At 41.6% G+C, this 15729-nt stretch overlaps 1 protein-coding gene across 1 annotated transcript in view; it reads right to left on the bottom strand.

Annotated features, from left to right (window-relative positions):
• sema6ba (sema domain, transmembrane domain (TM), and cytoplasmic domain, (semaphorin) 6Ba) overlaps nt 1-15729 on the bottom strand; it is a 38342-nt gene that overhangs the window by 21839 nt on the left and 774 nt on the right. The window contains exon 1 of the mRNA XM_008433624.3: nt 15394-15729. This exon is cut by the window's right edge and continues 774 nt beyond it. The gene's annotated coding sequence lies outside the window, so the exon portion shown is untranslated. The remainder of the gene's footprint in view (nt 1-15393) is intronic.

The following is a 15729-nucleotide window of genomic DNA, read 5'->3' as shown; positions in this document are numbered from 1 at the left end:
ATATCCTGGAAAATGTAAAGTTCGAAGAAACATAAATGAAAGGAAATGTTTTTAAAGATGTGGGCAATATCGGTGCTACTGCAATCAAATCAAACTGTGAGCCATGTTCCATGATTTTCCCAACCCCCGCTTATTTCCTGTCATCCTCCATCTCTCTACCTGCATCACCCAACCTCCTCCCTGCATTTCTTTTTCTATCTCACACACACACACACACACACACATTCAAACTCACGACTGTTTTCAGCGACAGAGCACCAGGTAGATGTGTTTGTTGCTAAGGTGATTACTGCTATTTGAAGCACACAGATGCCTGCAGATGCAGCAGCCATACACTCGCACACATGAGCGCAGTCACCTGTGCTGCCAGCAACACAGATTTCCCGTAACGTTGACTGACAAGCTGTTTGTAGACATCAGCAAGGTGATGAGGGCCGGAGACTATACTCAGGGGGCACTTCAAAGGAAATTGTAGCCTGGAGATTGCAGGTTTGACATAAGCTTCCTCATCTGTTTCCTCCTCCTCCTGCTCCTCCTCAGAAGCATCAGAGGAGCCCTGAAGGGGAGGTGGGGAATTTGTTTCATGTTAGTCTCCACTGGGATTCCCTGGACTAGGACTGACAAGGTTTCCAGGTCAGCCTCATTTCATTATGGCCATTTCAAATCAAATTCTGTAAGTCTGAGTTGAGTAAAGAAAGGTAACAAGAGTTAAACGAAGAATAACTCTTCATTTTGTCTAACTTAACCGTATTAATTATTTCCACTCTGCGCTGCAGTCTGTAAATAAATAAAAAATAAATAAACGCCTTGAGATCACCTAAATGTTACATAAGTGCTATGAGTTTATACCTTTTATTTAAATATGATATTGTGAAGTAGTTATTATTGTTACAATTATTGACACACCTAATAGTTCCTATAAAATAGATGTAAAACTAAAGCATGTTAGATATCCACCAGTGCATTTGCATAGAGAATGACTCAAAGGTTTTGTCTCACAACAGCCAAAACAAAAGAGATCAATCGTGAACTTTGGCAGAACACAGCAAGTTACCAAACGCTCCATATAAATGGCAACGAGACTGGAACTACTAACGGGGCAGTATTATGTAAAATCAACTTTTTTTTTAGCATTATATTATGTTATGAAGTTATTCCCTTATTAAAAACATCTGCTGTCTTTATTCTTTCATGCATGTCTGAGAACTCCTTTAATCTCCCATTGCAACCATTCAGCTATGCAACATGCAATCGCTGCCTTTGAGGATGAAGCTCCTCCTCGGAGATGAAGTTTCCAATCTTCCGAGCTTCCGCATTACAGATCGCACTTCTTTCATGATTCCAGCCACTTAGCTCCTTCAGACTAGCCAGCAGCAATTAGTAAACACCTGGTGAAACTGCAAATCTGCTGAGCTCTTTATGTGAGCTACTTCTCAGTGAAGCGCTGGTAAAAACTGTTGTCAAAGGGTTAATAAAGCAGCGGTGTTGTTGTGACTTCCTGAAGATGGACTTTGGAAAAAGTTTTTAAAGAGACACAAGTCCAATTTCAAGACGTTAAATTATGAAGTCAAATTTTTTTTAATGTCATGTTTAACATAGAAAGCATTTTTGTTACAACTGAAGGTGACATAGTTACTTGACTGTGCTGTAAAATGATACTATGTGTTTCTAAAATACATAATGCTGCCCACGTAAAAACAATTCCACAGCACAAATAATCTCTCAAGGATTTCCAACAGCTGCAATGGAATGGCGACCTGTCCAGGGTGCACCCCGCCTCACGACCTTTGACCGCTGTTGATAGGCACCAGCACCCGTCGCGACCCTGCAATGTGCTGGATAATGGATGGATGGATTTCCAACACACCTGACCTAAAGAGAAAGCTATTTTTAAGAAGAAAAACAAAGGTTTTTCTTCCCTATCAGACCAAAGAAAGACTTCCTCATAAGCTCTAAATGAACTTTTACATGAGGACGATAGCTAGCAGAACTATATTTATACAGTAATAATCCCTGTTGAAAGGCAGTGAACGATCAGCTGCTAATATTGTCTGAATATTGTTTGGATGTCTGTGCGATAATCCGTAGATTTGTAACTCACTGTTTACACCGCAGTGTTTGCATCTCCGTCTATATTATATTATCAGTTGCCATGTTGTAATGTGCAGAGAAACATTGTTCTGTATTCAAGTTGTGCAGCTCCTGACATATTGGAAAGACCAGACACCACAACATGTCACTAAGGAAAAATTTCTTTATCCTCATAAGTAATGAGATGCCATCCAGAAAATACATTAAAGTTTGTGGTTGGTGTGACAAAATATGACAAAGTTCAAGGGGAGTGAATAATTTTGCAAAGTATTAACAGCAGGATAAAGTAGTAAAATTATGGGATGCATGCTCACTTGGAATTACCTGATCAAAGAAATCTGTACATGCTAACACTAGAATCTCAGTCTTGCACCAGACCACACAGAAGAAATGCAGTCAAAATATGTTTTACAAGTTAAAAAAAATGCTTTCCTAAATCATAATTAAATGCTTTCCAAGAGCTGTGATATACTGGGATATATACAGTCATTGTCAGAGTTCAGGGACTGCCTCAGGGTGTCCAAGCCGGACGCATCCGGTAAACCTCCAAAGGGAAGCGACCAAGAAGGCAATCTAATCAAAACGATGAAAAAACTCAGCTGACTCCTTTCAAAGTCAGGAGGCAGTGGATCTACTCTGAGCTTCCCCATTTCTTAGGCTGAGCCCAGTCGGAGTACAGAGGAAGCTCATTTCAGCTGAACGTACCCAGAATCTTCATATCTCATTATTGCAGGTGAGCTAAGAGCTGCACGCACATTGCTGCAAACAAGCCCTGAGCATGTTTCTGTAATAAAACTCTGTATTTCTGAAATTAAATATTTATTGTATGACATGAAAGTTAAAATATTTAATAAGTTCATTGGGAGAACCAAATATCACTATTTATTTATTTTTTATGGACTAAAGAGGATTAAAGGTAGAAGGTGTAACAGCAAAAAAGCATTAAACTACAAATGATTCACAGCAGTAAATTAGTCCCCTGAATGGATAAACCTGAGATTTGGCAGTAAATAAGTAGCCAGCATGATGTTCATAGTATTGAAAAAACATTGAGTAAAAAATATCATTTTATGGTACCATTACAACACTTTTAAAGTAATGTGATGCAATATACCTATATTTCATTAAAAAATATGTATCAATGCAGTTAAAATAATATTGCTATTTGATTTTTATTTTAATACATAATCTAAATACGAACCTTCCTTTGTCAAATTCCTTTTAAGACAGTTAGACATGTCTTTATTTATTTATTTATTTTGGCAAAAGTTTTAAACTTGATTGTAAGAAACATACATTAATAGCAAGAAGTAGTGTTGTGTTAAAAAAAAAATCTGAAGAGCTTCTTCTGATCTAAAATGAAATGGAAACTGCAAATGCAAAATACAAAAATCCTTCGGTCAATAGTCTCCTCATTAGAGCATCAATTGATTCAAGTTATTGATCCATAAGATAAACCAAGAGATCTGGGCCAAGGCCAACTTATTGAGACTCTGCTCCTGGCCAAGACCAAGATAAAATTTTAAAAACGTCTGGCCAGAGCTTTTGGCTTCAGGTAATCAAAGTGCTCTGAGTTTTCCGCGCGGAGCCAACAAGCAGCAGAGACGAAGATAAAAGACACAAATAGTTTCAATAAGAGAAAATAATAATAATAATATAAAAAAAAACAGAGGAACAGAGATAACTGCAACAGACTCGCAGCTCATCAAGCTATAAAAACAGGCAGCGACAGGACGAGTATCAGGATCTATCGGGGAAGGACGCGACGAGCCAGAGGAGAGAGGACGGGCTGCTGTGTCAGATCATGTTGGTGTGATAACATTTAATACTGTGACATCAACGCTGTTGTTACCGGGTGCATGTAATGATCTCGACAGCCTCACGGTGTAATCTGTCCTCATCAGGCAACCAATTAGCAAATCACCTGCTAACACCCACGTAATTAGCCAATCAGCAGGTCACCCAAACAGGGAAACACACCTGCTTTCACCTACTATCAATTTTTAGCTACTTTTGCTCATCTGGCAGCACAGTCGTATCGTGTCGTTCTGATGATTTTCCTCTGCAGCGATCCCACTCATCTGCCAGGAACGGAAACGGGAACGAGGACGGGGAGGGGTTGTCAGCAATTTGCAGAAAAGATACCTATCTAATAAATATCCATTTAATATTTACTGACGAGCCCATTTTGAAATGCATCACTGAGCTTAAGTGTATATTGAACATGCCCATCTCTGCACGGAGCATCTGAACTATTAAAGCTGCTGAGCAGGATCAATACGCTCTCGCAGTGCCAAACAGAAGCAGAATAAAGAGCAGCATCCATAACCACACGGAGAAGCATTTACTGATCGCAAGGAAAACACTGAGGCATGGATACTGGAGGCCTGAGCAGCAGTACAACACTGATCACCAGACTCAGCCAATCAAAAGAAAGCGTAGCTGTCCAGGGCCTTAACCTGTGCAGCACCGAGCTACTGCGCAGCTATTAATTAATTTGCGAGCAGGCCTATTAATCTGCTTCTTAGCATGACAAACACGCGAAACCCAAACACGACTCTTCTCTACGTTGGCATCTCTGCGTTTGACTTGCATTTCCTAATCCTGATTGCTATTAGGTCCACAGACCGACGCTTTCTCTCAGTCTGTTTGGCTGCGGCAGCCGCTTCACTCTGTGCCTTTGTTACCGTAGAAACCAATAGCAAAGCAAGGCTGAGATGTTCTGTTGCAGCAGATGCAAACGTGAGCAGGGTGGGTCCGCCCTCTACATCGCAAGCACACATGTGAGCTTGCAAACACAGAAAGAAAACAACCGTGTGTCCACCAAAGCCTTCGCCCAAACGCATTTAATTTATTCGAGTGCAAATGGATACATGCTTCGAGATAAGAGGTACATGCAAGAAGGTGGGGGTCTCATGCTGCAAAGGAGGGGGATGGGGCAGTTGCAGGCATTTCGCCTCCATAATTATGCCAGCGCTGGCAAGATATATAAGGTAGCTCGGATGGGCTCAATATGGGTCAATGACAAAATCTCACTTAAAAGCAGAAATCCAGTTTCACAAGCGAAGTATATTTTCTTACGACATAATCTGTGTCACGCAGATTTTTGGTCATTGTTTGCATAGCATGTAAAAAAAATTTAAAATGTACAAACCACAATTTAGAATAAAATACTTTATTGTCCCTACAGGGAAAAAATTGTCACAGACTCCACGATGCTGCATTATGTTGCATAATAGCTGCTGCTCTAAAGGCAATAAATGTACATGCAATTCAGTTTAGAAACAACAAAACCCAAAGATATCACACACCTTCCATGCCTCAACCTAAATTTGGTTCAAAATTATGATGGAGGTGAGGTTCAAAGGAGTATGTAACATTGTTCAAATTAGTTTTTGGGATTCTGTACCTTCTGCCAGAGGGCAAGAGCTCACATTCCACAAACAGAATGTGGGATGGATCCAACAATACCATCCGTTTCTGCATATCATAATAATATCAAGTAATTATGAAGACACTGCTCCAAAAAGCTTTGACAAAGATAGTTTAACAAAGTAGAAACTATGTTTAAATTGTAAACTGGGAACTGGTTTGACACACACTCACCACTCACTTGATTAGGTACACCATGCCTTCAACTGCTATTATTATCGGTGGCGTAATTGTCAGCGGCAAATCCATAATGTGAATCTCATTTTCCACCACATACATCATCCCTTATACTTTGTTCTCGTTTGGTCCTCGGGGACAGAATGCAGGTTAAAGCCCGGAATAAAACAGGTTGGCCTGAGGGTAGAAACACAGACACGGGCTAAACTGGGAGAAGTGGGTCACCTTGACTCTTCACAACTCCACCCGTTTTGAGCAAAGTCATTAATAGACTTAAAACTACTACAAATGAAAGCGGCATGCAGAGTCTGTATATTTCTGTGGTTCAAATGTCTCGGAATCTACCAGAGACACAACCAAACTATCAAGACGGCTTGTTGAAGGGCTGAACGACTGCATCTGTCCAAATCAACACTACCTTTGTCGAGCTGGAAGACTCTGCCTTGAGGTAAAAACACAGTCTAGCTCATAAAATATGCAGATAGCAACACTTTATTGAAACAAAAATAGCAGGCATCACTCACAAATTGCCTGGATTCCGTGCTAAAAATACAGGCTATGTCCAGTAAAAGACCGAGTCGTCTATGGGGATGTGTTACAACATAACCTCCGTGTTGCTGCTTCTGTTACTCACGTAATACAAAATAAAACCTATGAATCATCGCACAAAAAGAGAAAGCCGAAAAAGGGAGATTGGTCAGGAGCAATCATATTAACATATGCTAAGTTTTTGCTTTAGCAACTGTGGTGCAAGTACCATTGTTGGTGTTTTTTTAGTAGATACTCAGAATCAATTCTGATATCACAAACAGACAAAAAGATGAGTTGTGTAAGCACAACGGGTTCTAGCCTCAAACCGATAAGACTTGGAAAAAACAGCACAGTACAGATTATATCAGGAAGTTGGAGTGCTACCTGAAGTAAGCATTCATGAACCTGGAAAAAGAGTCGGTGTCTGCTGCCATGCTCAACATCAGGCGAACTTTTGTTTGACAATAAAATGTGGCAACATTTGAACACTGCATCAATGTATTAGCCATATAAGATTATGCAGTAAGCATGATGCCACAAAATAAAAATACCACGGTTAAACATTATTTCAACAAACTTTTAAACAAATATATTTAATACAATGTAATTTCAAAGAAAATGCAACAATTGTTCACATTTCTGCTATAAATAATACAACACATTGACTGCTATAGATATGATTCTGAGGTTGAAGAGGTTTCTTTCTTGTTCTTTTAATTGTGGCAGAAATTCTTAAGCGAATGACGAATTTCTTATTTAGCCGTTTTCAAGGGCTTAGTTTGCAGAATAAACATTTGTGTCATTTTTCTTGTTGCAAAGCCACAAGAAACAAGCAATAAGCCAGCATCTCTGATAGGCTGGGGTTAGGACTAGCAATGAAAAATAACCAAAACTACTGCTTAAATGACTATCATTTGTGCATTATGTCTCAAAAACAGTAACGCAAACAAACGCAAGTCAATCATAAAACACAATTGAAAAACATGGTAACTTCTGGAGGTATGCAAGCTGCTTGTGTGCACGCATAGAGCAAAAAGCGGAGGAACAACGGCATCAAGTCTTTATCTTATCACAGTGAAGTTCATATTCCCTCAAGAGGGCTACCTGTCTCCTAAGAACTACTCTAATCAGAGTTAAGGGGATCTGTCTTCTGCAGTTAAATATCCCAAAATACTATTCAATCTACAGGGTCATTTATATGCTAATGCAGAGATTACTTTTGCATACACGTTTGACACTGCAGTGTGCTGTTGGAGAAGAAAAATAATAATAAGAAAACAAATTCGGCGAGACTGAAGAAGGATGAGTGGAGGATGAAAGAGGAGGGGAAAGGAAGAGGAGAGATGAAGGCAGGGAGAGCAGAGAGAAGACACTGGGAGGAAGGAGGAGAGCAATTCCCCCGGGTAGGTACCATAGGTAATTAAAATAAGATGGACATAGCTGGAGTCTTGCCAAAGAGAGCTCCAGCTCTCTTCAGACTTCTTCCCCAGTCAGACCCTTCTGCCTAAAGCCAAAGAGCTGCAAGTGACACGCAAACAATAAACGCTGAATGAACAGACAGCTCAGAAATGTAACAGCCCCAGCAAAAGGAATTTGGGCAACAAAATAGGTAATGTATTCATTTTCGCAACTGCAGTAAAACAACAATTCACAGACACTCAGACACCGCATGTGCTCACACACGCGCACGCACAGATATCCACACACAGAGACTTATACAGTGCTGTGCAAAGCTGCAGCAAGGGCAAACGTTGCTAACCAGAGTTTGACTGCAGTAAGCACATATACATTCACTGCACAGCTCCGAGCTGGAAGCGAGCACATGAGTATGCGGCGCACACATTCAGGCACACACAATCAGCACAGAGTCAAACACACACACACACTCCAGCAGCAGCATGTACAGCAGCGGTGAGGATGCAGTCTAATTACACAACAGTGACACCTATGAATCTGACCGGCTTTTATGGTGTCGATACTCTTTTTTTTTTTTTTTTTGGTCAGTCAGTATTAATGATGCACTTTGCTCTGTGGACGGCAGATCGGCTCAAATTCAGAACAAAGAGGATTGTCTGATTATATAAAATCAGATTCACCTTTTTGGAAAATAAATTCTGATTTCGGGCAAAATTATCAGTGGGGTGAGGGTGTGTGCAGGGGGCTGGGGGGGTTATTTTGCAGTTTGTTTTTTTTTTAGTTCACTGACTGGAACCAAAATTCTGCATACCTTTCATTTTTCTACCTCTGGGTTTTAAATTCTGCATGGCATCCGTAGCCATCTACGTGGATTCTCTGGTGCTAGTAAAGAAAGAGCCTGAAGGGTAGCCCATATTCTTGTCACGCTGTTCTTTGTGTGCTCTGATCTCTAAGGGTAAATATAGCTCTTTTGGCAGGAGCCTGCTAAGAGGATCATAGCTCACAATAGGTGGTCTAAACACAACAGCAAACGAAATGGCAAAGAACTCGCTTATAGGCTGATGTGCGCACATCCACAAGGCGCACGCCCGCTCCGACACATGCTACTGCAGCACGAACACCAAAATATGCAGCGACAGATACAACGCCTTCCCTCTGAGAGGCTTCTCTTTTCCTTGTAGGTATAATTGTGTTGTGGCTATGCTTTGCTTCTTCCCTCACAGTTGTGACGGAGCCGCAGGTGAAAAGCCATAATTAAAGAAGAAAAGTTGTGTTTGTTGTGTGAGAAGGGTGGTTGCAGGAGAGAAGAGAAAGCTGAGAGACAGGAAAAAAAAAAACCCTTCATCAGACAGTAAAATCATCCCGAGGAGCTGGGACACAAAGGACTCGGATGCCTTTATCTCCTGACAGAAAAGTCTTCCAAATCCCTCTGGCTAAGCTGCCATAACTAAAGCCCGTGCTTGGAACAGGTGCCAGGTGAATTGGTTGAACAACAAAAGTAGCAAAATTAGACAAGATAGACCGAGCTCCAAAGAGACGTATAAACTCTCATTTATTGTGGGCAAAAAAGGGAGAAAAAAAAGCCAAGCGCCTTGGCAGTGGCATTTGAGAAAAGGTTACCTGGTAAATTGCTTATCTTGTTTGTGTGTGTGAGCGCTATAGGTGTGAGTGCAAAGACTTGGGACTAGATGGGCACTCTGCCCCACTGCAATTATTTTTGCTACAACTAAGAAAGCACAAAATGCAGGAGATCAAAGTGTCTCTCTCTCTTAACTGAATTGAAACAGCTGTGAAATCACTAACAATCCAATTAGCAGCCAGTTAGATGGGCGGAGCGGTTACTCGGATAGACGCGCGCTCGTTTGTAGGGAGAAACTCGCAACGATCCTGGTTCGCAACAAGCAACTTCACGTCACGCATTCGGAAACAACTTACATGTGCGTAGGCTGGGAATCGACACAGACAGAGATCACTCGGTAAATAAGGGGGATTCCTGCACATTTTTAAAGACGCAAGTCTACACTTTTCCAAACTCCTTCCAAACGGTTTTCACGTGTATAATATTGATTCGCCCAAATATAACAACTGAAGTTCACAGTAACTTTAAGAACCGAATGCATGGATGTTTTGGAACAATGAGAGAGGGAATCCAGAGTGAATTTATTTAAGCAACTGTTTATTATTATTTGCTTTCCATCCTTATCCAGACCTGAAGAAATGCCGTATTTAGATCAGATTCCCGTTTCTGGACTACAAAGGAGCCCTGTAAATATCTCTGAACTCCCAGATGAGGCCTGTCTCAGAGGAGCTGTGAAGATGATGCAGTGGACAGAGCAGATGGTAAGACGAACACACATGATAGCGCGGGTATAATGTGCTGAGACCACACAGTGGATGCTTCAAATGGAGCTGCACCTCAGGAAAGAATCAGTGTGAGCAGAGACTCATAAAGCTAAAGATATATGGCCACTGTAAAACGCTCGAGGGGCTTTTACATTGGAAATAGCCGCAAGTAGGTATTACAGTGTTTAGGAAGCTGACATAATCCACATGCTGCATTCACTTTAGCCTCCTGAAAATCATTTATCTTAACCTGAATTTCTAACAGCGTAAAGGTCTCAGAGTGCACTATCTTTTATCTGTCTTTGTTCTGTTAAAAACATCTGGAGGGAAATTCATAAATTTTTTATTTTTTATTTTTTTACAGCAGCAAAAAAAAGAGGTTTGCATGAAGAGGCTCATATTATCTACAACTGGAATTGGATTCTGTTGATAAATACTGTCCAGGTTACAGGATTCGTGACCCTCGGGGGCTCCTAAATGTTGAAAAATGGCTCCCTGAGGTCTCTGAGTCAAAGACCGTGTTGGAGCAAGTGACCTTGCAGAAGCCCACCTTCATAAATCCATCAGATGTGTTGCAGCCCCTGAGGTCTGCGCCCCAAAGAATCCGGCTAAGCCTTACCTCCAGATGAACAGCGTGCGGTGAAATTCGAGACACTTAATGAAACCGCTTTCAGCAAAAGAAACATTTGCTCAAATCTCTTCAAGATTAAACGAGTAAGAAAATCTGTTTGTGTTACGAATGAGAAAGATGGCTACATTTAGTGTGGGTGTGGAGGCATGTTGAAAGTAACTTAAAGTACTGTAACAGTACGGATTAATAATGAGTCTCATGATATTTTCATGGTATGACAACCTTGAGGTGAAATACCACTGTAGCACCATGTTCATACGAATATATGCGCCATAGTTTAAGTTTTTTTATATGAAGCAGAAAAATAATCTGGCGTTGACATTATATTAATATTCAAACATTTATTCACAAATCCATCCAATATATTAGAATATTACTTACTGACTTACATGAAGCATGATGTATAGATTAATTAGACACAGGTGGAAATTTGAAAGCCTTCATTTTTGTTAATTATGGTACTTTTTCCATTTACAGGTAATAAAACAAGACATTTAAAATTAGAATATCACATCAGACCATAACAAAAAACAAATAAAGCCGAAACGTGGGATAAGCGAAACGTATGTTCACTACCTGCTTAAGGTGTGTTTTTCTCAAAAAAGTGCTTTTAATCTGACAAACGCGACTCGTTGGATCGCGTTTTAAATTCACTGAATGTGACCGCATTAATATTTAATTTGCAAACTGCAGCATTTGTGCACGATATCTTACATGTTTGTTGTTTTTGCTTTAACGAAAGCATAATAAGCTGCTATTGATTAGATAATTAATTGGACTATTTGCTCCTGTAGCACAACTTGCAGTCAGCTCCTTTACAGACTTGCCAGTGATAGTTTTAAAATAGTGCAATAAATGATAAGCAGTGCAGTGCTTTAATCTCCGAGCAATGACTTTAAGTGGGTTTTTTTGCCACTGGAAACAGACAGATTTGTCTTTCTTGTAAGTAAGGGAAAAGAGCAGTAACCTTTTCACTGAAAGCTGACCTGCAGTGTGCAGCGATTGATGAGGGGGGAGGGGCAGAGCTGCTTGTGCTTATGGGGGACACTGATACTGGTTTCGTTTGAGACAATATGATAGAACATATCATAACCTATACAACATATGTGTGCAAACAGTAGTGTGTCGTCAGGGTAACAGACCCAGAAGGGAAACTCAAACGTCTCTTTCCTTCACAACACTCTTCATTTCATTTTTCATTGATCCCAAAACGTTCCCAGCTCAGAAAAGAAACATACCATCAGGATCTGGATCAGGATCTGGAGGTTTTGAGGCGTCCCGATCAGATGCTCCAGATATCTAAAGTGATTCTTTTTGCTTTGGAGGAACAGAAGTTCTTCTCTGGGTTCTTTAACAACAAAGTATGGGTGTTTTTCTGACACGCATAAAAAGTTTATCATTGTAAAATATCTTTGGGGTCAGAAATAAAAAAAAAAGAATAAAAAAAAGAGTGCGGCTCAATTAGAGAAGCACTGCTTTAGCAGAGCCCGCATTCACGCAGTGTCACAATTCCCGTGTCAGACTTTTTTCTTTCTGTATACTTCTCTGGTAAAGTAAGGCAATTTGTTTCTCCTGACAGAGAGAGCTGTGAGGGCGTTAGGTAACCTTCCAGCGCCTTTTGCTTGTTTCACTCCATTTCAGACGCTGAAGCTCTCAGACTGCTGTCCTGTACTTTTATAGAAACATTCCCAAGACTTTGGTTTCGACATACTAATCTACTGCTTATTTACTCTCCGGGCTGAATTACCCCACAGTCCGATGAGATTTTATTTCTTTTTTTCTTTTTTCTAACCAAGACCTGAGATGGCCCTGTTCGAAGATTGAATGGAGAACCCGAAGGATCGATACAATTCAATAATGTCCTTGTGGGTATTTGTCTCAACCTGAGATTGCTTCACCCTGCAAGTGCCGCAGCTCTATAGCTCCAAGTTTGTGACATTATTTTCCTAATTCAGATTTTAGATCCAGGCCTTGGACACATAGGCTGAATTTTCTCTTTGTTTTCCTTCAGCCTGGTACGTGGGCGTTTCTAGCTGTATGTTTGGGTGTTAGCTGCACTTTCAAAACGAGGGGTCGAAGGAAACAGGGGCTGCACCTGTTGTTCCCTGTGGCCGCTGTGTGGTGGGCTTAGCACCTGCTCGCACGGCTGTCTGTGTGGCTGTCTGTGTGGGCAACAGGGAAACCATTCACAGCCGCTCAGACGGCTGCCTGCAGCCCCTCTCCCTCGGTGCTGGTTCGCTCGGGGGTTTTCTGCGCCATCATTTCTTTTTCTGTATTTTTTTTTTTTTTTTTACATTCGCTGCCGATCCCTGTGTGGCCTGCACACCCTGGTCGCTCTCTGCCACACTTTATCCTTTGTACGCTCGATCTGTCTGTCTGTGTTTCTGTCTCCCCGCATCCTCCCTCCCTCTCGCTCCTTTTTATTTCGTGATGCCAGACGTTTCTCTTTTCTTTTTTTTTTTTGGAATATCAACAGTAACGCAAACATGAACACGCAGCAGCTGGGAGCTGTTACGGTCCCGCTGTTGAACTCAATGGCTTTTAGTATAAAAGACAAAGTTGTAGGAAGAAAAAAAAAATCCATACAGAGTAACAGCTAAATCACTTCAGTAAGAGCTGAATGTGAGCATTTCACCCAGACCAGAGAAGTAGGGAGCGTGTGGGTGACTAGAGGCAATTTGGTTATTGTAGCTGTAAGACATTTTGGACAATGAGCATAATTCAAACTACTCTCGACTGCAGAGGCAGCTCTTTACATGAATGAGGGGGCTAGGCAAGACACCCCACAGCACCCAGATGTAACCAAGTGAAAACACATTTCTTCCTGCAACAAAGGTTATTCTGCAAAAAAACAAAAAAGAGAAAACCATTCTTGAACAGAATGATATGTGAAACGAGTTTCATTCTGACATGTGCTGAAAGCCACTCAAAGAGAAAGATGTCATTACTGAAAATGCAGCACAGAAGCCCAGCTCACAGTTTGTAAATGCATTCAGGGGCAAAAACCCTGAGAAACACGCCCCGTGGTGTGTTGAAACTAAAATTCAAGTGTTTGCCCATAATGGTCGCTGGTGAACTTGAAGAACAAGAGAAGCTTGGAAGCTTGAAAACATCATGTCTACTGTGAAGTACAGTGGTGGCACCGTGATGTTATGTTGCTTTTTAAAAAAAATATTTTCTCAAACAATGTCTCAAAGAATCTCAGGTCACTCTGAAACAGTCCGGTTCAGGTTTGACCAGTCTCGATTAGATGATCAGCAGCAGGTCCAGAGAGTCAGATACCACCTTCGGCCAAGCCGGCTTCCGCGTGCGCAACACTAAATCCCCATCGACCGTACATGCAAATACAGAACGGAAAACTCGTTAAGAGGTGCAAATAGCAGATTAAGGGAGCAGCAGTGTACAGCTTTTACCTCCCGCGAATGCTGCAGCCTCAGAGCTTTTCTGTCTAGCTGCGTTTCACTCATAGAAGAACAAGCTAGAGCGACTTCTTCTGCTAACTTCTGCTAAATGTAGAAGGTATTCCTAGACCAAAGCTGCTGCATGTCTTCTTTGTCCTGTCAAAAATCCCAGTTGGTAGTGGCAGATGGCCCCTAGCACTGAGCCAGGTTCTGCTGGGGGCTTCTTCCAGTTACAAGGGAGTCTGTCCTTTGAGATGTCGCCGTGCGATTGCTGAGTATGAGTGATTACTGCAAAGCCAGAAGCATAAAGGACTTGATACATTTAAATGGGCTTCTTTTATGAAGGCAACATATTGACAACTGGCAGTATGAACCTGTTTCCGCAGCATGGTGGGATGTAATTTGAATGCATGCAGTTGTTTTGATTATTTATTTCCACAGAAAGATTGGATGTGTTTGTCATGTAAAGTGCCTTGAGATTACATTTGCTGTGACTTGGTGCTAAATAAATTCATACAAACTCATGGCGCCCCCGAGATCCTGGTTCCCTGGGTGATGAGCCACATTGACTCCATCTTTAAAAACAACTACTGCTCTCCCGATTTTTCTGAATATGTAGCTGCAGACCTTAAGGGGGGATGGTGGGGGGGTTGATTTTCAATAACTTAAAATGTATCATGACTCATTTATTCATATTTATTTCAACCTTTTTTTCCAACTATGATTTATCCCGTGGATTTCTGCCGCCTGCCCTACCCCTCTGCTGTGCTGTGTGTGTGACTAATGACATAATCAATTGCCTTTATGGCTTCCAAATCATCACATCTGACCTTTTTCTGTTGTTAACATAAAACCTTGACCATGCACTTTATAAGACGTCATCAATTTACCCAGCGGGGACAATAAAACACAACACATGAAGGTGACAAGGCTCGTTTAGATCAAGACCCATGATCCAAAAGGGAATTATGATCCAAATAGGATTTGTGATCAGGCTTGGTGCTCATCTCTATAATCCTATTTTGCATGACAAAAATATTACAAAAGCCCACACAGTTACAGTCAGTGTGCAACACGTGAAAGAGCCAACGACGTGCAAACAAAAGGCGTGCACAAAATATGTTAATATCACAGCAAACTTGCAGCAGACACAAAGACCAACTCGAGCCCACCAGGGTCCAGACGGTGCCGGAGACGGACCTATTTGTTTACTTGGAGATTATTCAAATGCACCATCGCTTAGCCACTAATAAAAACTGCGCACTTACACCTGATCACCCCCCCTCCCCCCCACTTCCCACCTACCCACCTACATACCACCCCGTCCTCCTCGTCTAAGCGTCTCTCAATCCCACCATTTGGCACACTCACCGCACCAGATGGCCAGGTATGGGGAGGCTGGAGCAGGTGCCAACCCGCCCTCTCTGTCGGTCTTGTTTCCCCTCAGTAGAGAAAAGGGTGACGGCTGCAGCAGCTCTCCTGGTATCCAAGGCTCTCTGGAATAACGCTCCTCAGCCGCACCTCACCTGCCTCTTCCCTCTACGACTCCGGCGCGTCGCCGAGGCATCACCGTTTATACGGAGCGCGTCCAAAACGCCCAGGCAACTACAAATCGTTTTGTTTTTGTTTTTTTTTCTCCCCGCTCTATCTCTCTCTCTCTCTCACTCTAGAGAGTAAGTCTTTTTTTTTCTTCTTTTCTTCAATGCG

This window comes from Poecilia reticulata, chromosome 17, assembly GCF_904066995.2.
Source record: "Poecilia reticulata chromosome 17, P_reticulata-male-v2, whole genome shotgun sequence".
Taxonomy (NCBI): Eukaryota; Metazoa; Chordata; class Actinopteri; order Cyprinodontiformes; family Poeciliidae; genus Poecilia; species Poecilia reticulata.
Note: the sequence above shows the minus strand (reverse complement) of the source record. Positions and strands in the feature narration are given on the sequence as shown.